The following is a 23193-nucleotide window of genomic DNA, read 5'->3' as shown; positions in this document are numbered from 1 at the left end:
ATGAGAGCTCCAGTTGCTCTACATCTTAACTAATAACAATTTAGTGGTATCGGGTTTCTTTTCTTTTTTTTTTTTAAATTTTAGTTATCTTAATGGGAATGTAGTGGTATCACTATGGTTTTAATTTGCATTTACTGAAGACTAATGATGTTGAAAACCTTTTCATGTGCTTATTGGTCACTTGTATATTTCCCGTGAAAATATCTACATCTTTTACTCATATTTATATTGGGTAGCTAGTTATTTTAAAATGTTCATTTCAGAGGTTCTCTATATTTTTTGGACTTTTTTGGTCCTATTTAATCAATATCTTTTATGATCAGTACTTTTTGTGTCCTGGCCAAGAAATCTTTGCTCCTCAGTAGAGTTTTAAAAGATTTCTTCATATAATTTTATTTCTTACTGTGGCTTATCAAGTTTATTCATAGATAATGATCTTTTTGTTAATTTTGTGAATGGGTCTTTCTCTTCCATTATATAATTGGTTATTGTTCATATAAAGGAACACTATGCTTTTTTTATATATTAATGCTATAATATTGAGAAGCCATGTAGGAAAAGATGGATAAATATGACTAAATATAAGGCAAAGATTTTGGTTTGGCAAAAGTACTATAAATCAAATTCAAAGACCACTAACAAAGTGGGAAGATATATTTGAAACACATATGAGAAAGGACTAATTTTTGTTTTAGTAATTGACAAATAGCTCAGGTAAGTTAATATGAAAAAGATGAATAAGAAAAACATCACAAAAACAGTTTGCAGAAGAAATTAAATGGATAACCTTAAGAAAATGATCACTTAAAATGCAAATACGAACAATGATACATTCCAATTTTTTTATTTATCAGTTTGAAAAACATTTAAGCTTGATGAAACATTATTACAAAGATAGCACTCTCTGTTGGTGGGTATGTAAAATTTCTAGAAGATAATCTGACAATATGATTCAAAATTTAAAATGCACATATTCTTAGACTAGACATCCCACTAATAGGAATTTGTTATATGGATAGTTTTGTAAAAATTCACCGAAAAGTAAGTTAAAGATTATTCATTGCAGCAATGTTCATGAAAGCAAAAACTAGAACAATAAAAGCACAGGGGAATTATTACATAAATTATAGTAAATCATCTTACGAGATACTACACAATTATTAAAATGAATGATATAGATCTGCATGTTGCTATAGGAAAAGATCACCAAGATCGAGGAAGAAGGTGGGACAAGAGCTGCACAACAGTATGTTAATATAAAATTTGAAATCTTCTGATTTCAAAATATCAGCGTAAAGACCTATGTGTCCTCAATCACTTCTAAATAAGGAGAGTAAGAAAAACAAAAACCTTTTGTGACGAAGCTAGAAAACTGCAACCCTAAACCATAATATATAAAGACAGTTAAAGAAAGAATGATAAATGAGGTGAGGAATATTAAATTTAAGTGCTTATAGATAAGACGAAAGCCAATTCTCACGGAACTTCAGAAAGGTTCAGGACTAGGAGATACCTGGAACTATTAGAATTCCAGGTCTCTAACTCCACTTAGCATAGTCAATGACTTCCTAATCTTTCAGAAACCAGAAGGCATAGTTTCTGGAAAAACTAAACCCAAGAGACTTTGGACTTAAATAAACACGAGTTGTGACTAAGACCAGAGGATTATATGAAAGTCTAATGAGATCCAAAGCCCCTTTCTTCAGCATAGCTTTAGAACATAAGCAGCCTCACACAAGAGATGGTACATTTTCTCCAGAAAAGGATGCAAAACTGACTAATCTAGAGAAAGATTGTGACATTTAGGAATTTCCTACAACATAGTTTAACAACATACAAGAGCGCTGCCTTCAAACTCAGAGCTTTTACTATCTTTTAAATATGAATGGCAGACAAGGATCTGCCATTCATATTTAAAAGTGTCCAATATTAAAGACAGACCAAAACAAAACAGAGTGCTGATAAATAGAGAGAATGATGGCACAGAAGAAAATATCACAGAAACTAAAATTTTAAGATAAGAGAAAATATTGCATCATTAACCAGAAGAGGAACCAATAAGAAAGAACAATCTGAGAATAAAAGCTGGAAAAAAAGTCAATTAGTTTGAAGTTAAAGTTGAGGCAATTTTCCACAAGGCAGAGTACAAAGAAAGATATGACTAATAGGAGAGAAAAGCGAAAAGTAGCTCACTTATAGGAATTCCAGAAAGAACAATATTAGAATTAGGCAAGAAAATTTCCCAAAATTAAAGGACATAAGTCTGCAGATATCAAGGACCCTACTAAGTGAACAGAATAGTAAATGAAAAAAGACCCATACCAAGGTATAGTGCCATAAATTTCAGGACACCAGGCATGAAGAGAAGATAATAATCACTTCCAAAGAGAAAAAAAGAAATACCAAAACAAAAGATTAGGAACTAGAATGGCATTGGGCAACTAAATAGCAGAGCTGGAAACTAGAAGGTATTAGGGCAATACTTTAAAAATTCTGAGTAAAAATGATTTTCGATCTAGAATTCTACAGTCATCTAAAATATCACATAATTATAGAAGTAGAATATGATAAAATCAGGTATGCAAAATCTCAGAAAATTTTACCTTTTTGTTATCTCTTTTCAGGGAGCTATTATAGGTTATGCTACTAAAAATGAGGGAGTAAACTGTGAAGGAAGGTATGGGACACAGGGAATCAAGGCTTCAACATAGGAAGCAGGTGGAGGGAATTCCCAGGATGAGAGCAAAGCAAAAAGTCTTATGGCAACAGCTGTTTAAAAAAACCTAGGGAACAGTCAAGATTAAGTTAGAAAAACTTAAGGCTTAAAGTAACAATAAAAAAAAAAAAAAAAAGCTTTACCAGAAAAGATAAAACTGCATGCACTATTTGCTTCATTACTGAACAATATTCATATGGTCACAATAATGAAAATGCAAAGTGTGGATTTAAATATATCAGGATGATGAGATAAGGCAAAGGAAAGCATTAGATATAAAAGGAAAATGGATGTCAAACATTGTTGAACTAACAGATAGCAGTATAACCCATTATTTTAAGGTGGTAAATATGAAGAATAGCTAAAAAAAAGTTGAAAGCAGTTTTCTTGAAGAATGACATGGGGCAAGACAAATTAGGGGGAGAGAATGGGGGAAAAGATGGAAGTAAACTGCTGTTTTTATTAATCTTTCAGTGGTAATTTAAAGCCACATGATTGTATTATTATTTCAGCTTTATTTAAGGTATTATTTAAAATTCAGTTCAAGGAGTCTTGGTAAATGTAAACAATGGTGAAAATTACCACCACAATCAAATTTAAAACACTTCAATTACCTACTCCTAAAAGTTTTCTTCCTTTGCGATCAATCCCCACTCTCACCTTAGGTTCTACTCATCTAGTTTCTGACATATATTTTTGCTTAGAGTTCCACATAAATGAAATCATACAGTACGTAATCTTTTGTGTCTGATTTCTTTCATTATGTTTTCAGCATTTATGTTTAGGTCTAGGATCTACTTTGAATGCATTTTGGGGTTTTGTGTAAAGACAGGTAAGGATTTTTTTTTTAATTCCTTCAAATGGAAATCTAGTTATTCTAGCAGAGTTTTTTGAAAGATTATGCTTTCCCTCTTGAATTACCTTGACATCTTTGTAAAAAATCAATTGTATTAAGTATGATTCTATTTTTAGACTCTTAAATTTCCTCCATTCATCTATATGTCTATCCTTATGCTAATAATACTGTACTATTTTGACTACTGAAGCTTTATAGCAAGTCAAAAAATCAGTCCTCTGATTTTATTCTTAAAAATTTTTCTGTTACTTTATGTCTTTATGTCTTTGCATTTCCATATAATATTTGGAAACAGCTTTCTAATTTCTATGAAAGAGTCTGACAAATTTTTGACTGGGATTGCATTGATTCTACAGATCAATTTCATGAGAGATACCATCCTAACAATATTGTCTTCCAATTTAAGAACATGGTGTATCTCTCAACTAATTTCGGTCTTCTTTAATTTCTGTCAGTAATATAGTTTTCAGTGTACAGGTTTTACATAACTTTTGTTAAATTTATTTCTCAGTAATTATATAATGCTATTGTGGTATTGTTTTTTAAATTTCAGTTAGGGAGTGTTCATTGACGGTATATAGAAATTCAATTAATTCTTGTTTATTATCTTGTATCCTACAGCCTCGATAAATTTTTTTTTGCAGATTCCTTAGAACTTTCTACATACATGTCACTTGTGAATAAAATGGCTTTATTTTCCTTTCTATTCGGTATGTCCTTTTATTTCGTCTTGTCTTATTGAACTGGCCAGGGCTTCCAGTATAATGCTGAATAAAAGTGAATAAAAGAAACATTCCTGCCTTGTTCTTGATCTTAAGTGCAAAAGCATAAAATTATTCACCATAAAGTATGATGTTAGCTGTTTTTTCATAGACATTCTATATCAGGTTGAAGAAGTTACTTTCAATTCCTAGTTTGTTGAGAATTTTTATTACGAGTTTTTTTTCAAATACATTTTCTGCATCTATTGAGATGATCCTACAGGTTTTCAACTTTAACTTTTTAGCATGGTGTATTATATTGAACTGATTTTTGCAAGTTAAACCAGCCTTGCATTGCTGAGATAAATCTCACATGGCCATGTTGTATTACCCTTTTCATATATTGCTAGATTTAACATGCTAATATTTTGTCAAGGATTTTTGTATCTATCTTCATGAGGAATATTGGCTGCTAGTTTTCTTGTGATATCTTTGTTTGGCGTTAGTATCCAAGTAATAACAGACTCATAAAATGAGTTGTTACATTCTCTTAACTCCTTTATTTTCTGAAAATTTGGGTAAGACTGATATTTTTAGTTTCTTTAGTGTTCACTAGAATTATCAGCTGACACTGAGGCCTGGATTTTTTGTTGTGTTTGGAAGGATGTTACTGAATTAAAAGTTTTATTTTTCAATTACAGTTGACATTCAGTATCTGAATTTCTTTAAATAGGTCTATTTAGATTTTCTATTTCTGCTTGAGTCATTTGTCATTTTAGTAATTTCTACTTAAGGAATTTGTTCATTTCATCTAAGTTGTCAAATTGGTTGGTATAAAGTTGTTCATAATATTCCTTTATTATATTTTTTGTATCTACAGTATCTGTGTAATATCCATTATTTCATTGCTAATATTGTTAATTTACATCTTTTTTCTCGACCATTTTAGTTAACAGTTTTTCAATTTTATTGAATTTTTGAAAGAACCAGCTTTTCATTTCATTTATTTTCTCTATTTTCTTGATTTTTGCTTTGATCTTTAATATTTCCTTCCATTTTCTTTGGGTTTAATTTCCTCTTTCTTTTCTAGTTTCTTAGGCAGTAACTTAGATAACTGATTTTAGACATTTCTTCTTTTCTTGTATAAGCATTTAAAGCTATAAATTTCCTTCTTAGCACTGCTTTAGCTACAAACTGAATATTTTAATATGTTGTATTTTATTTTCATTAGTTGAAAATGTTTTCTAATTTCTCCTATGAATTCTTCTTTTACTCATGAGTTCCTCATTTATTTCCACATATTTGGGGATTTTTCTTATTTCTTTCAGTACTGATTTTTCTTGTATTGATTTTTAATTCCTTTGTGGTTGCAGAACACACTGAATAACTTTAATCATTGCATATTTATTAATACATTTTATGTTTGTGGGCCAGTATGTGGCTTATCCTGACAAATGTTTCAAATGCACTTTCAATGTGTTTTGGGTATAGTATTCTGTAGCTGTCAATTAGCTCAAGTTGGTTGATTGCCTTATTCAAGTATTCTATATCCTGTTTCCTCTCTACTTATTCTATTAACTGTTCAGAGAAAAGTACTGAAATCTCCAACTCTAATTGTTAAATTGCCTATTTTTCCTTTTAAATCTGTCAGTTTTTGCCTCATGTATTTTGTGCCTTTGTTAAGAATATTTAGAATTTTTATATTTTCCTGCTGTATTCATACCTTTATAGTTTTGAAATGTCTCTTTTTGTCTCCAGTATTACTCTGTGTTATAAAATATATTTTGGCTGATATAATATAGTTACTCCAACATTCCAACCTCCTCACAATGTCATTACTAGAAGATGCATTTATTTTGATGATAAAAATTAAATAAAAATGTAAAAAATATATAGATAGAAGATATTTAAACAAGAAAGGATTGATTATAATTCTATAGCAATAAAATTCTAAATATGAATTAAAAATATATATAAATAAAAATATTCCTATATTTCATCCCATTTTTCTTCTTAGAATTAATCATGTTAATAACAATGGCTACACTTTGGGGAACAGGATATGAGTTGGGAAAGGTAGAAATAGATATAGAAATTAAGTTTCCAAATGATAATTTGTTTCCTTCTTTCTTAGTATAGTAGTTTTTACCCTTGTCTCTAACTGTACTAGTATTATATGCCAACACAGAAACGGTGAGAAAATAGCTATTGATTGTTCCTTGTGTCATTCATAACATGAATGGAATGTGACTCTTTCATTATTAGGCCTAACTGAAGCTTCTGGTTTGGGATATCTTTTATTTAATATGTCAAGGAATAGCTTTCTATTCCTATTTTACTAGTGTAGCGTGGGGTGGGGGGTAGAAAATGAATGTGTATGTGTCACAGATTTCCTAATATTAAAATGACCCTTGCATTTCTAGAATAAGTGCCATCTGACATGCGAAGTGTGCATATATGTGTGTTTTATATATGTGTGTTTTAACAAACTATTGAATGTGTTAGTTAATACTTTATTTAAAATAACTAATACCTGACATAAGACTGGTCTATAATTTTCTTTGTGTATGTGTGTGTGTCAGCCTCTAAAACAGTGTAAGAAGTTTTATAATAGCTTTTAACAAACTGAACATTTGAAAGAAGAGTAATGAGAGGAGACTGGCCTTAATAAACATTAAAGCCTTAGTGATAAAAACAGTATGTGTAGCAGTGGCTAATGAAGACCCATGGAATAGAACTGAATTCAGAAATTAACCTAAGTAGTTGAGGCAAGTTTATATAGGAAAAACCTCAGAATCTCTAAATGGGGGTAACAGGATAGATTATTTAATAGATGGTCCTGGTAGAAGAGACTAGCTACTTGGATGGGGAAAAAGTTGAATTTTTATTGCATTACTTAAACATATACAAAGAAGACTTTATAATGTTCTTGAGTAACACGAAAGACTTAAAGAAATGAAAAAACATACCACATTCTTAGATGGGAAGACTCAAATTCATAAAGATGTCAATTCTCCCTTAAATAATCTATACATTTAACATAACCCCAATAAAATAACAATATGAGTGTATGTGCAGAATTTACCATGCTGACTCTAAAGTTAAAAAAAAAAAAATAGCAGGAAAGCCAGGAAAAATTAGAAGAGTGGAAAAAGCAGGGGAAGAGAAAGGTCTAGCCCTACCAGATATTAAAATGTATTATAAAACTACAATAATTATGATGGTAAAATATAGCTCATAAAGTCAGATCAATAGACTAGAACACAACATTCAAAAATAGAAACAATGTATTATATGATAAAGGTGTAATTTCAAATCAATTGGGAAAAGACCATTTGGAATAATTGGCTGGACACTTGGGAAAAAAGAGTGGGTTTCCAATTTATACCTTACATTAGAATAAATTCTACTGAGCATAACAAACCCAATATGAAAATAAAACCATAAAAGTGCTAGAAGAACATGAGATACAATCCTTATTATATGTGTAACGAAGTCTTTTCTAAGTGAAATTTGAGATGCCGTAAAAGACTGATAAATGCAGCTACATAAGAAAAAAAAAATTCCTGTGGAGGGAAAAAATACCATAGGCAAACACAAAAGATTAGTAAACTGTTAAAAACTATCTGCTACTCATATAATTGACAAAGGAAGAAATCCTTACTGTATAAATAGGAACCACCCAATAAACAAAATGGACAAAAGGTTATGAACTGAGAGTTCATAGAAAAAGAAATGCAAATGGACAATAAACACATAATCACTCACCTTTATTCAGAATAATAATACAAATTAAATGATATGACACTTCACTTATTAAATTTTCAAAATTAAGCTGCTAGAACATAGAACATAGAGCAAAAAGAAATACTGAAAATGGAGTAGAAAAGTATAAGAAGAATCAAGGAGGTCCAAAAACCATATACTTGTTATTCCGGAAGAAATAAGGGAAAAAATGGAAGAAAGAAAATTAAAGAAATAAAAGAAAAATATTTCTGAGCTAGAGAGACTTACATGTTCAGATGAAAAGGGACCATTGAATAGAATGTTTAAAAAAAAATCTACAGTAGACAATAAAAGATAAAGAGCCTAAAAGCTTTTCATTGTAATATGTAAAGGAACAATTATCTGACAACACTCTTATCAATAGTAACAAGACTGAAAAACTATGTAGTAATTAAAATTTGTTGGAAAATAATTTGGTGGAACTGACTCACTGGCCAAAAAAACATAAGTAAATTTTAAAAAGCAATCCTAGAATAAGGTTTTATTTCAAATGTAATAAGCCCAAAGTAATCTGCCCCAAGTAGAAGATGAATTCTGTGTGGCCCAAGTAAAAAGTGTACAAGAAAAAGAACACAACAGGTTCTAAGCAACAGGTAAAGGAATTGAGGAGTCATGCAATATTAAAGACATACGTTTACTTTCATAATAGCAGGAAAAAAGGCCACTGGAAACTTTAGGAAAACACCCACAAAATTGTATAATAAAATCATGCTAAAAATATGAAGTAAAATAGCACAATTTTGAGTGATGTGCGGAGTATATGAAAAGAGGAACCATGTGACCTAAATGCTGAATATTCTTTGTGGTGTTGAACATATAGCAAAAGAAATCGAATTCTAGCATTCTACTTGGTTGTGGAGTGAAATATTTTGTAATCATATAAATGTAAATATTTTAGTTTCAACTATTAGAATCTATCGATAGTCAAAACAAGAGGATTTAAGTATAATTACAGAATAGAATGTAAATAGTACTATTACCTGACAATTTAAACAGTAATTGCATATATGACATGAAAGGAAAACTAGGGTACTATCACTATTTAACGTAATGAAGAATTGGGAATATTATTGAAGTAGATGTGATAGAAGATTAAGATGTGAGTATATTGAAAGTAGAATGATAACAACAAAAGCTAAAGAAGACAGAATGGAAGGACAGTGAGATACTGATGAAACATGGTAACAAAATTAAGAAACTAGCAGAATATTTCAAAAGTAAAATTAAAATGCTCAAGTTTACTTTAATAATGTTCAAGGCCAGTGGCTATCATTGAGGTAATTCTCCAATTTCTCAAATGCTCCTATTACTAATGTATATATTTCAGTTTAATATTCAAGAGCATTATTATAACTATTTGTTTTTATAAAAAATCTTTTGAGACATTAAGGAACTTCCTTTGGAAATCTTTATAAAATACAGCAGTTTTTGGAGTGTTTAGTGTATTTCAAAGTGTGGTACCCTAATTTCCATTTTTCTTGACTTTGGTTCCAGAAATATTGGCAGAAAGAGTAAAAGGCTGACAGCTGGGTATAAGGATATTACACGATGATTCTAATTATCTAAAATGTTTCTTATAAAAGAACAGTTGCTACTAAATATTTCATTGCTAACATTTGGTTTAAGCCATAGCTACATGTATTCTATGGCATACTGGATAAACTTTGCAGCTGGTGGTTGATTTCCATCAACACCTAAAGACTGAAGTCTATAGCAAGGCCAGAACATGTCTAAACTTTGGAAATGAAGCTTTAAAAAATATGATGGAAACCCACTTGAATACTTATACATAAATGGCTTTTTGTCTTACTTGTTGCAGAATAAGATACTACCTACATAAATATCAGCTGAATTTAAATTTTAAAAAGTATTTGTAGACCCCCCATTAGGTTCTATAATACCGGTTTCTGCAAGAGATACAAATAAGTATCACAAAGCAGAGTATAGAAGGTTGGATGTGAAACTGAGACAAACAGCTTAATATCTAGTAATTGGTTCTTGCCTTGGAGAAATAGATATTATTTTATAAAGGAGAATATAATGAAGTTTATTAAAACACCTTCTCCTCCCAAAATGATAAAAGATCAGCTGATATGTGAGCATGGGGGAAAATGCTTAAAAAGGCATGTGTGTATTCCTGTAAAGACTAAAACCAGAAAGGAAGCCAGATATCTTTGGTGTGAATCTCAAGTCTATACTTACAAGCTGGGTAATTACAAGCAAACACTTTAGAGACCTCATTTTCCTCACTGAAAAATGGGACTAATCACTCCTTCCTTGCCTTCTTTAGTGGACTGTTAACCCCATGACAAACGTTTATTAAGCAATTATTATGTGCCAGGATTATGCTAGAGGTTCAAGATAAATAAAATAGCATCCCTGCCTTCAAGAAGCTCATAGTCTATTGAGGAAAATAGATATGTAAATAAGCAAACAAAACTTAGTGTGTGTTTGTTGTAATAAACAGAAGCTAGGGAAATACATGGGAGGAAGAGAGGGTCTCTGCCTAGAAGAGTCCAAGAATACTTTATATAGCTTACAGAGAAGCTGAAGATAGTGGGCCAAGTCAACAAGTTATTGGGAAGAAGGAGCCACAGCAAAAACAGCCCTGAGAGACAGGAACAGCATGAGCACAAACATAAGAGTTCAAAAAGGCCTAGGTAAGTTTGAGGCAATTCAGAATGGCCGGCTTATAAGGTGTTCAGTGACGGGAAAGAATGGAAAACATGTACAGGAAAGTGGGTTGGTACCAAATTGTGAGGAGAATTATAGTAAATTAATGAGACTGCACTTTAGTCAGTCAACGTTCCCCAAAATCTTGACCTGGGATCATATGTATGAGAATCAAGAGTGAGAAGGCTTGTTCAAATGCATATTCCCTGGTCCACAGAGCCACTGAATCAGATTCTTTAGACTCCATGTAACTCACATTTTGACAAATTCCCCAAAGGCTGAGAAGCAGCAATATAGGACATAAGAAATTATTAAGCTTTTGGCAGATAAATTTTGTATTTTGGGGTGATATTTTGGCAGCAATGTCAATCTCTCCCCTGTTCTCCCTCCATAGAACCTATTTATTATATATAGCATATGCACAAAATTCTGCTAGTTACTTATATGTTTGATAATTTTGAAAGCAGTGCAGAAAGTAAGAGAGAAAAGTGGATTGACTGGATGGGATACTTCAGTGGTACAGGAAAGGACTAAACTAAGGACTGTGAGAAAAGACAGAGATGGAATCAAGAGATATTTTAGAAGAATACCTCAGATTTGGTAATCAGCTGAACTTGGTAGGTCAGAAAGGACAGAATCAAGGTTAACAGAAATTTCTAACTTAGGCAAGTAATGACATTAATAGAAAAGGATCACATAAAACAGAATTGTGAAAACATTCTGAATTCTGGGAATCTAAGTGTAAAATATTAATCGGATTCCTTTCTAGAGTGCTTCCCACATTTTTCTTAACTTAGATGTGGACTGTATTCACATTTCTTTTAATGTAAAAGTAACTCGTGCTTATTATAGAAATTCATTCACTTAAGTACTGACTGAAGTGTCTAATAAGGCCTAGGACTGTGCTCTGTACCTATTCAAAATACAGTGGTACAGTGACAGATGAGGAAAACAAAACAATGAAAAACATGTCTGAGACAGCTATTGTTACCATTTTTGATGTATTCTTTTATAACTTTTTTTTCAATTAGAGTTGACATTCAATATTATCTTATATTAGTTTCAAGTATACAGTATACAGTTTTTTTACAATTTTTTTTTAGTTAATTTCTTTGGTTTATACAGTTGTGTTTATATAGTATAATAATTTTGCTTTGGTCTTTTCACTTCAAAAACATTTACTCAAATTTTTGTAAACTCTTCAAAAACAGTCTTTTATGACTACAAACTGCTACGGGAGATACAGCAGTTTACTTGTTGAATACTTGTTTCAAATTTTCAACTTGTATTTATAATGCTGCAAATATGGGAATGTAAAGGTATGTTAATTCTAAAGGCATAGAAATTGCTGAGCTGCTTTCCAAAAGGGTTGAATCAATTTAGACTGCCAATAGAAATATAGGAGCGAGCACATTTCATGGCACCTTCACCAGCAACACCGTTAGAAAAAATTTTAAAAAGTAAAACCTCATCACTGCACTGGGTTTCAATTCTCTGATTATCTGTCACGGAAAAAACATTTTCCCATGTGCTTTTATTTCTTCTTTAGTAAATGAACCTGTTATCTCAAGTTCTTCGCTCATTCGTCTACATGGATCTTTTGAAATACTTTTGAAAGTATTTGCAGGAATACCTTAAATTTTAAAGATAAATATCTGGCTTTCTGTGACTGTGAAGTTGGGGAGACCCCGCTGGGCTGAGGTCATTCGATTTCACTGGTCTTTCCGCCTCCTCTGCAGTCCCTCAATAACCACCCCAATAGATATAAACATCTGTTATACTGTTTTACAAATTTCTAATCCCGATTTGCACATCTTTTAATTTGTTCATTTGTATTGGGGGTAGGGGAGGTGGGAGAAAAAGACAATAAATGTCAACATTATATTTGAGTGAAATGTAATGTACTTCCCCTCATGGCCCTTCTAATTTTTTAAATTTTGAAAGTTATTTCTCCTTCCAGATAAACACCTTTCTTAAATGAGATTAGCATAACGGTATTTATTCCAACTCTCCAGTTTACCTGAAATTTATTTTGGTATGTAAGATGAGATAAAGATTCAAATTGACTGTTTTTCTAACTAATACTCTCAAAAACACCTTATTATACTGTTTACAATGTCTGTCTCCGGGACCTTGATTTTCTTTTACTAACTTTCCTATCAATGCTTATGCCAGTACCCAACTCTTTTACTATAATTTTATAGTATGTTTTGATATCTAATAATAGTGTTAAAGGTTAACGATTTGTCACTGTTTTTGGTTTTTCACTTAAAAGTCATTTCACTTTTACCTGTTTAGTCTCTTGGAAAAAAGAAAGAATTATATCACTGATTTCTCAAATACATTTTAAAAAATCAGTATTATGCTAAACTTGTAGGTTAACTTAAGAAAAATTGTTATTTGTAATAGTTGGACTTCCCATTCAGGAACATGATATCCTTCTCCCTATAATCCTCTGCTCCTCCCACATCCCAGTAGTTTTTAGATTTCTCTACATAGGCTCACATGTTTCTTATTATAATATTATATTTTCTGTTACTATGAAAATGGTTTCTTTTTCTATTTTCTCAATAATTATCGCTATTATAAAGCACTTAATTTTAAAGTATTTGTTTTAAATCTACTCTATTCTAATAATTTTTCAGTTGACTCTTGGTTTTCCTAGGAATATAATCACATCACACCCAAAATGGGATTGTACATTTTCTTTCTCAGTATTTACTCCTCTTCTTTCTAATTCATGTCGTATTGTATTGGTCAGAACTTCCAGAACAATGTTATATAATATTACTACTGCATTATTATAAAATATTATTCTGGAAGTACCGACCAATACATGTTTTTACTAATGATTACTTCTTTAGTGTTTCATCATTTATTATTTTAGCTTTTACTTTGATATATTTTGTTAAGAAAATTTCTTTTCATTCTTTGTTTTTAAAGAGATGCAAGAAAATTATTAGTTTCTTCCTCACATTTACTGATATGATCTTTTCTTTCCTTATCAGATTTATTGACCTATGCATTATAAAATTTCATATTAAGCCATTTGTGCATTCTTAAAATAATTCCTACTTGGTAATCATAAAACAGACTTAACATACTGTTGACTTGTTATTACTCCTATTTTATTTAGGGCTGCTACTTTATTTGGGTTCTATATTCTTACAGTTTGTTTGCATACGCTTATTTCTGGAACACAGCACTCTGGAAACATCTCTTTTAGTCACTAGCAATCCAGTAACAACTTTTCAGGCTTGTAAAACAAAAGTGTTTATTCATTGTCTTGTAGTTAGCAGGCAGGTTAGATATTCTGGTTCTGATATAGAATTATAAGCAAATATCCCATTTCACTGCATCAAATATTTTCTTCTCCCCCAATAAAAGAGGGATCATGTCTTCTAGGCTTGGTAGCCATGTCTTTCGGCCAGCTAGAAAGAATGGCACATGGCAGCTCGGGGTACACTTTTCTCTTTCCAAGGCCCTAGTGAAGTTCTATTTCCCACACATATCAGATAGGACATTCCCATTGTATAAAGGGAATGAATATGACATAAGAAAGTGAGAATAACGTAGATTTGTCACCTTATTTACATTTTCGGTCTTTTAGTCTTTCTGCTTCTCCTGGAGAGTTAGTAGAAACTCACTCAGAGCTTTCATAAAATAAATTCTGCCTAATATGGTTAATTTTCCTTTAGCAAATTCATATACACATCAAAGAACAGATAGAAAAAAGGAAAGAAACATAAATAATGCTAAGTCACATTAGGACCACATATTGTGAGATAGTTGTAATTTCTGATATTCTATTTCCATGTTTTTCTAACATGACTTAAAAAGTAATCCATCTGGGAGATAAACAGATTTTTCAAAAGAGCCTTCAAAATTTGAGCTGAAAAAATATGATCACTGTATGTATATCTATATTTTAAAACTTAAGAGAGTGATTAAACATTTCCCCCCATTTGTTGAATAACCCTTGTGCTTGGCTGTATGCAAGACCCAAAATATATAGTTGCAAATACCACAAACATAGTCTGTGGATGTACAAATCAATATTTTTCCTGGAAAATCTCTTAAACCTCTCATAAGTTTCAATGTACATATTTTTGGTATATACCACCTGTACAGAAATATGTTTTGTATAAAGACATTACATATACAGCAATCTAAAACACAATAATATTATACATGCACTATAAAAACATAAGCAGTATTTAAAGATATGGGGTTATGCATGTGCATGCAGTATCAGAGAGAATGCATATACACATAGATGATAGTTGGTTGTGGCCATGTCTGCAGGCCTATTTGAAAATCAACACAATTGCTTAGCATATCCAAAACAGCAGTTTTTCTTCCAGCACTGGAACAAAATGCTGTTTTCTTTGGTTGGACACTAGAGGCTTGGTATTAGAAGCTAGGTTGTATAAACATTAAATGTGTCCGAACAACAATATCATACTCAACACAGTAGGACGTCCATATCTACACATTGAAACCACTTGAGGAGACAACAAATTCACATCTTTAATCTCGTGTCTACTCTGAAGCAAAACTCAGTAGTGGGGTCTTACTACATATTTAAATAATCACTTTGATCATAGTTTTACTTTTGACTAGTACATATAGTTGAATTCTTGTAAATTAAATGTGATGAGACTCCACTGTACTGATTAGACGTGGGACTTCAGTTTCCTAATCTGTGAAACAGAGAGACTACATGTGTGTAGAAGTGCTATTGTGAGGATTTAGGGAGATAACATATGCAAAGTCCATAACATTCCCCTTTCCCAGATTCACGGTATTAAAATTTGGATTTGAGGTAACTCGACATACACATACTAATGTGTACATTTAGAGAATAAAGGAAACTTTTGCCCACAGGCTGTCAACTATTTTGTGAATTTTCTAAGACTGTCCTATCTTCAAATATTTGTCCTGTTGTCAAACTACTTGCCCCATTTTGGTTGCAAAAAATTATCTGCAGGAGGAATGTGCTAATTTATATGTCTGATATTCATACTCAACAAAAAACCATAGCATGATATATTTAGCTGTGCTTTAGTAGTGGGTATATCACTAGATGCATTTAGTTTTATATTAGTAGTGTCTGTGAACATCAAATGGCTGTAAAAAGAGCTGCTTTTATTGTATATAGTCAAAATTATTCAAAGAGTTTTTAAATCTGGAGTCCCATAATAACACTAAGAAAGTTGAAAGTTGATCATTTGTAGTGAAGAGAATATAAACAGTCTCCATACTATAAAATTACTAATATTCTAACTTGCTTTGAGTTTTACTATCACTGTAATTATCAAGACAAAAAAAGTCATGTTCAACTTTTGCAACTGGTTTGTGCATAGAGAAAAAGAATGCAAATATCTCTTTCATAATTACTTTAAGATGCTGCCTATTAGGGTCTCAACTGCAAGCAATAACCATTAGATTTAAAGGAAATCTTTATATGGAAACAAACTTTAAAATAATGTTAGTACTAATATTTATAAGTATAAAAATGATAGTTTGAAACATAATTTTTCCTTTCTCTGCTGTCATGTACGGTTTGATTTCCGACTAGACTTTATAGGAGTTCCTAATTTCAATCTTTTTCCCCACAATTTCCCTGTTAATACTGCTTTACATTTGATGATGTGCTCCATAAATCTCTATTCACAGAACAGTAACTTATTTAGCAAAAATCTCCAAGGTTTTTGCATTTCCTCTTAAGGAAAACAAACTCAATTTACTTGCTTTTAGGCTAAAGGCAGTAAATTGTTTCAAAATAGTACTGTCAGGTCTAGACCTGCAATAAGTCCATCATAAAAGTGCTTAGAAAAGTACAATCTCTCAAAGAAAAATAAGCCACAGAAATCTGCTTAGTTTGTTGAAAAATGAGTACAAATGCAAATAACTCTAAATAATATCTCATTACCCTAAGTCTGCTGGTTACAAAATATTCAAAAGTTGAGAGTGAGTAATTTGAACATTTAGAGAAACAACAAATCAATATCATAAAACCATTGCTTTCCAATTAAGGACACTTTTTTTTTTTTTAATCATCTTTCCATGTATTTGTCTGCACAGCAGAGGATGTATCTAGAAAAAAGACACTTACTATGCTTCTGGAATTATGTTTCTAAGATTACAACACATTTTTCTGAAAGCCTCTAGTGGGATAGATTAGCAAGGAAAATTATGGAACATACTTTCCTAGAAGTCTTTAACAAGTAAGGATGGTGGTCAGTGGCTATTAAAAGTGCTTTGACAGGTTTGCTGGCCTTAATAACCTTGACAACTGGAGTGCAATAGATGATCTACTCTCAAAGCCTATCAGTCATTTAACTGTTCTCAGAGCTAGTAAGCAAAATGGTCACACCTACAGTAGGTTTGAATCTCAAAAGTCATTGACTGTTTACCAAAGAAAGGAAAAATCTTTCCAGTCCATTCTTTTCTGATGACAGTTTGTTTCTATCACAAAATTTCACACAGGGGCTTTCAAATATGTGCAAACTTATAAAGAGGCAGACAAAATGATTTCGGCTTCTGAAAGTACAACCAATTGAGATAGACTGATCTTCCTCTAAGGAGTGGCTTACTTATTCTTCCCTGAAATCAGAAATAGGCTTTGCAATACCAGGAATCTCATAGAGTTTTGGAGTTTAAAAGAAACTTAAAAATTTTGCATGTGGAGAAACAAGTGCCAAAAGGTTAAGATCTAAGACCAAACAGCTAGTTTAGAGTTCAATTCTGAATCCAGATTTTCAGATTCCTGACCCAGTGTTCTTTTCACCATAGCACACAGCCTCTCCTTAATCTATCAATCTTCATTAAAAATGTTTCCAAATAACAATAAAAATGTGCAACTATTTAACAACTCACAGAAAAGTGTTTCTTATATACTTCAAATCTATACTTAATAAATAATGAACTAAGACTGGCACATAGCAGTTCACCTACTTTTCAGATAGGTGAAAGTATATAGCTCCTAAATGACAGAAAAATGAATATTTTAATTCTTAATTATGATTCTACTACAAAAATATCAGTGCTTACTGGTCACCTGTATTGGGGCACTATGCTAGGTGCTGAGAATATAAGAATGTACAAAAACACAGTCTCCTCCTGTTAAAATTTTATGCTTAAAATTATCATACTATTCCTTAAATTTTTACAGTACTTTATAAGACTCATCTCTCCACTGAGTCTCACTAACTCTTGGTGAGCTATGATCATAGCAGAATGATATCCCAATGCAGTATTTTCCACATCACAACACTGACTTCTTTGGCTGCCATTACACCAATATTTAAACTCATAAGTGTACCAGATAAGCATGGTCTGTAAATTCTTACTTTTTTTTAAAATCCCATGTTTATTTCAAATGGCAATGCTAGTCCTGATACAAAGACTTCTTTGTAATGATTGTAATTACATGCTAAAAGTTACTAAAACTTAACTGCTTATAAATAAGTGCCATTTACATAAATTATCACGCTACTAAAATGATGTCAGGTCAAATATGAAATATGTTAGTTTTATATTATGTATAAATTTAAAATAATGATTAGTATGTATACATTTTTCCTTGAATAATGTCATATAATTTGGGATCATTTAAATTCTCATTAATTATTTGAGTTACTTCACAAGCAACATATTACAATTCCTATTGTATCAATGCAGAAAAAGAGGTAAGATGTGATATAATCAGCTTCCTCTCCCCCATACACAAATACAATACAAAGTAGCAGTTTGGGACTGGAATGCAGTATAGTAGCCATCCTGAGCAGAGCTCTACAATCAGTATTGAAAATAGCTTCACTTAAGAAATATTAAACTTGAAGTAAAAGCTCTATGCTATTTTATTACAACTTACAAACTTTTTATTGGAGCATTTTAATTTTAAACTCCCCAAACTGTATAGTTAAGGAGAGAAAGAAAGAAAACTTAAAAATTCCTTAATCAGGATCAATTGATTCATATAATAAAGGATTAAGTGTAAGATATATAGCTATAAAACATTATTAGCATATCTTAGGTGGAATAATCTTTTAAATGATGGAAATCTCAAGTTTTCAAGTTGAATCCACAGACTTTACTATGTTGTCTCATATTACTTTTGTATGCCCTAATTCTTCAGTTTCTCCTACCCACTATCAGACAGAAGGAATCCCTATCCTCATGGAATTTACATCCTGGTGGAGGATACAGACAAATAAATAGGCAATTATAATGCAGTGAGTCAATGCTGTGACAGTGGGAGTACAAGATGCTATGGGAACCGGAAGCAGGGACACATAACCTAGTCGAGACTTTTCAAAGTAGGTGATATGAAAGATGAGTAGGAGTCAGCTAGTTAAGGAAGGGGTATGGAGTGTACAATTGTTTCAGGAAGAGAAAACAGCATTTACATCTGACAGTAGTGAAAGGCCAAGGTAGCTGTAAGAGGAGGGAGAAAAAATGAACCTAGAGAGGGAAGAACCAAATCCTACAGGTCCTTGAAAGCAATCCTGTCTGTTAGAATTACCTGGAGAACTTTAAAAGAAACAAATAAAACAGATATCTATGCTCCATTTTAGACCAATTAAATCAGAATCTCTGGGAATGAGACCCTGGCACTGGTATTTTTTAAAAGCTAACTAGATGATTCTGATATGCATCCAGGATTGAAAACCACTGTATAAGCTATATACGGAATTAAAATATATTGCAAATAAAAGGTTATCTTAAATAACTAAACTTCTCTGGGCCCTAGTTTATTTATCTATTAAAAAGCATGCTGGAGCAGGTTAGAAATAGCATGATACACTGAAAGAAATAAAAAAAAAACTTTAGTTTTTGTCAATGAGTCGTCACCTGACACCTATCTGACCTTAGATTAAAATGTCATTTCTCAGCAATAAGTAATACTGCCTTGTCTACGACAAGGCAGTATTACTTATTGCTGAGAAATGACATTGTTGTAATGCTCAGGATATGTGAGAAAACAGCTTGATAACTGTGCTAATAAAATGTAAACCACAATATTCCAATATTCCAAAACTTAGGGCTGCTAAAGTTGCACAATTTTTAAGATCATAAATTTTTTCACCAGACATGAAATCTTTTCATGATGCTCCATTTAAAGAAGCACCCCTACCTTGGAATTCAAGAAATTAAAATAATAAAATGGAGAACTGATCCTTTAATGCTACTCTAGTTGCTAAAGAGATCAAATGGGATTAAGTTAGCTCTTTTCAAATAAACAGATCAACAGAGCCAATGCCCTTTAAATGGTAATAGCAAATGTTTAAAAATCTTTTACTCAGTAAAGGGTACTAATAAGGAAAGCTCCGCACAAGTAAATATGATCTACCTTATTAATAAGTATTTTATTTACCAATTTAGGGTTTTTTAAAGGGAATATTTATTTGGGATAGAGAGGATCTTATCCTGACAGGAAGGAAGCTCTGCCTCCAGAAGGACTGTTCCATACACAGAGCCAGGCAAAGTCACTGCTCTTTTACAGTCTCCATTTTATATATATCTAGCTCCGTGAGCACATACACTTTTGCGCAGTAATTTTTCAGTGTAAGTACAGTATTTGTATTTAGTGACATTTCTTTAATGCTTTATCAAATTTACTTATAATTAAAAAAATTTTAGATATATAAAAACTTCTGCATTATATGTTTCATTTTTGAATTCAACTAAAACTGAGAGGAATGTCTTTCAAAGTTTATACTGAGTCAATGATAAAATATTATTAAGTTAGTATTCATTTACATTCTTGCTATTTCCCCAATGATGCTATTACTAGTCACCCATTTTAATAGGTGATTTTAATAGGAAAGCACTCTATTTTACAATGAGGAAAAACGCATAAGCTACTTCGGAAAAATATTGATGAGATTTTTTTTTCATTTTATCACGCGGGTGCGCGCGCGCGCGCGCGCACACACACACACACACACACACACACCACTGGGTCCTCTTCAGATCATTTTGGCTGATGACACTGCAGAACACTTAATCTGATATTTAAAAATTTCCAGAACATGTGATATTTAGATAGAGATCTATGCTGTTAACCAGGGTTCAATGCTTAAGTTAAAAAAAAAAAATCCTAAACTTCAATACATGGACATATTAACAGATTCTTATGCTGCATTTACTTCGAGAGTTCATTAATAAAGACAAAGTGTTCTAATTTATCTAAATCAAATTAGCAACATGGTATCGTAAGTATTTTCCAGGTCTTTTCTTAACATGCAATCCAGCACATAAATTTTGTACAGTGAAATGTAAGCAAATAACCAGAGAATCTAGTTTCTAAGCAGGGAACATGCGACCAGTTTTGCCCACTGTGGTTCAAATGTGGCTGTAGAAATCATCCGACTTGAATCACCAGGAGTTTACCTACCCAACTTATCTAAGCTTTACAAACTACGATTCAAAACATCATCTCGCAAACGCATGTCCTGCATGTGCACAAAGTCGCAGCGCTAAAATGAGGAAGCTTCACCAGAAACGAAATCACAACTCTAATTCACTAAGAATACGCACGGCGTTTTCTAAAAGCTCCCTCTTGTTGCGTTCCCCTTACCCTTCGTGTAACTATGTAAACAGCTCTCCAATTACTGACATCTAAGAAAGTAGCTTTCGATTCCTAAATGTGGTGACTATTCACTATCACCACTATTCCTTTAACATCCTAAAATAAACCCCTCAAGCCGCGGTCAAAACATACTGGCTGAACGTCTGGTGTTTACATGGCCAAATCTTGGGCGCTACCCTGTCTTTCCGAACCACTTAGGAGCTATGAAACATACATCACAGAATAGACTTAGTCAAGACACAAATCACGAGACAACGTCTCAGGTCTATGAATGAAAGATCCGATACGTTTGATTGTCTCGGTTAAAAGGAAAAAAAAAACAACCTCGATAGGAAGGGTGGGAGGGGGGAACTGAAGGAGGGGGGGTGCGGTTTTCCTCCAAGCCCTAGCCGGGCGATTTAAACCCAGTATGAGGCAAACTCAGGGTCGCCGGGCTGGTGGGGCCGGAGTCCTCCGGCGTGACAGCCCCTCAAGACCAGCTCGCGGCTCCGCGCCTGGATCCCTCACGCCGCGGTGCTAGAGGCAGCCCCACCACCCGCGGGCCGGGTGGGCGTGCAAGGGCGCGGGGGACCGAGCTACCGGGGCCAGGGCGGCGGCCCTGGGCTACTTCCTCAGTCCCCAGCCACCCCATCCCCAAAAATGGGAGAGGAAGGAAACGAGGAACGAGGCAGCGGCCAGAGGGAGAAAAGAGAGGGAGCGGCGAGATCTCGTCTCCGCATCTGGGTGAGGCCAGTGGCAGGCCGGGGAGAGGGAGCGGCGATCGCAGTCGAACTCCGCTGCGGGCCGACGTTGGGAGAGACGACCTGCGATAGCCCCCACCCGATACGACGGGCGCGCCCGAGAGTCCCCGTCACCCACCCGGTCCCCATCCCGACCGCGCCCGCTCCCGGCCAGTCCGCGCTCTACTCACGCTCGGAGCTCCTCCAGGCTCCGCGGCTCTAGCCGCATCGGGTCCCAGCCCCGCAGGCGGCGGCGGCGGCGGCGGCGCCGAGGGAGAGGAGAGCGGGCGGCACGGCCCCCGCCTCCCGGCCCCTCTCCCCCGCCGCTCCGGAGCTGCCCGGCCGGGCCCGAGCCCTGCCTCGCCGGTGGCCCCAGCCCCAGCGGCCGCCGCAGCAGCAGCCCGAGACCTCAGCGGCCGCAGCGGCGGCACCGGAACTGCCGTTTTCTCCTTCTCGTTCCCTCTCCTCGCTAGCCCCCGCCGCACACCCCCGCCCCCGTCTCCTTTCTCTGTCACCCCTGGTTTTTTTTTCCTTTTGTTTCCAGAATAAACTTTATTGGTCTCCTTTTCCGCTCACATCGTGTAAACAAACAACGAACTCTTCCCCACCCCCTTCACTCCCCCCTCCCCGCTCGGGCAGAGGAGGGCAAAAGCTGAGGAGGGGCCGGGCCAACAATGCCCCGGAAGCTGATGTGCAAAGAGGGAAGTGAAATTGCGGAGACCAAGAGGGAAAGTGGGCAAAGCGGGTAACAGCATGCCAGTGCGGCTGCGCATTGCTTTTCCGCCCGAAGTTCGGGTGGTGTTGGGGCTGTTTATTGGGCGTGCGTGTGTCTAAATTCTCCGTCTTTTGCAGTGGTGAGGATGTGTCATCCTAGGACGGCATGTGTGTCATATATCTGTTTCCTCTAGCATCAGGCGAGCTAGGGTAGACTATCGATAGGCGGAGGAATTGGGAGCAAGTGAATTCTTTCACTTTAAGCCCATAGAGGAAATGAGATTTCCTCTCGTTTGGGGATGAGAGAAGGGGGCGCGGCGGCTAACCGCTGCTGTCAGTGGCTAACCAGAAGTGGTTATGGGTACTAGAAAAAAGGCCTTTTACAAAGCGTTGCCGCTCGTCTTTCTGCCGACATAAAATTAAATTGT

At 34.1% G+C, this 23193-nt stretch overlaps 1 protein-coding gene across 2 annotated transcripts in view; it reads right to left on the bottom strand.

The window, feature by feature from the left end:
- PIK3CA (phosphatidylinositol-4,5-bisphosphate 3-kinase catalytic subunit alpha) overlaps positions 1-22349 on the bottom strand; it is a 72264-nt gene extending 49915 nt beyond the window's left edge. The window contains exon 1 of one of the 2 annotated variants that reach the window (XM_016159071.2): positions 22243-22349. The gene's annotated coding sequence lies outside the window, so the exon portion shown is untranslated. The remainder of the gene's footprint in view (positions 1-22242) is intronic. The other variant, XM_036218794.1, reaches the window with a different exon arrangement.
- Between the last annotated feature and the right edge of the window lie 844 nt (positions 22350-23193).

The sequence above is a fragment of the Rousettus aegyptiacus genome, unplaced genomic scaffold (assembly GCF_014176215.1).
Source record: "Rousettus aegyptiacus isolate mRouAeg1 unplaced genomic scaffold, mRouAeg1.p scaffold_m13_p_4, whole genome shotgun sequence".
Taxonomy (NCBI): Eukaryota; Metazoa; Chordata; class Mammalia; order Chiroptera; family Pteropodidae; genus Rousettus; species Rousettus aegyptiacus.
This window is presented reverse-complemented; position numbering and strand designations above follow the sequence as displayed.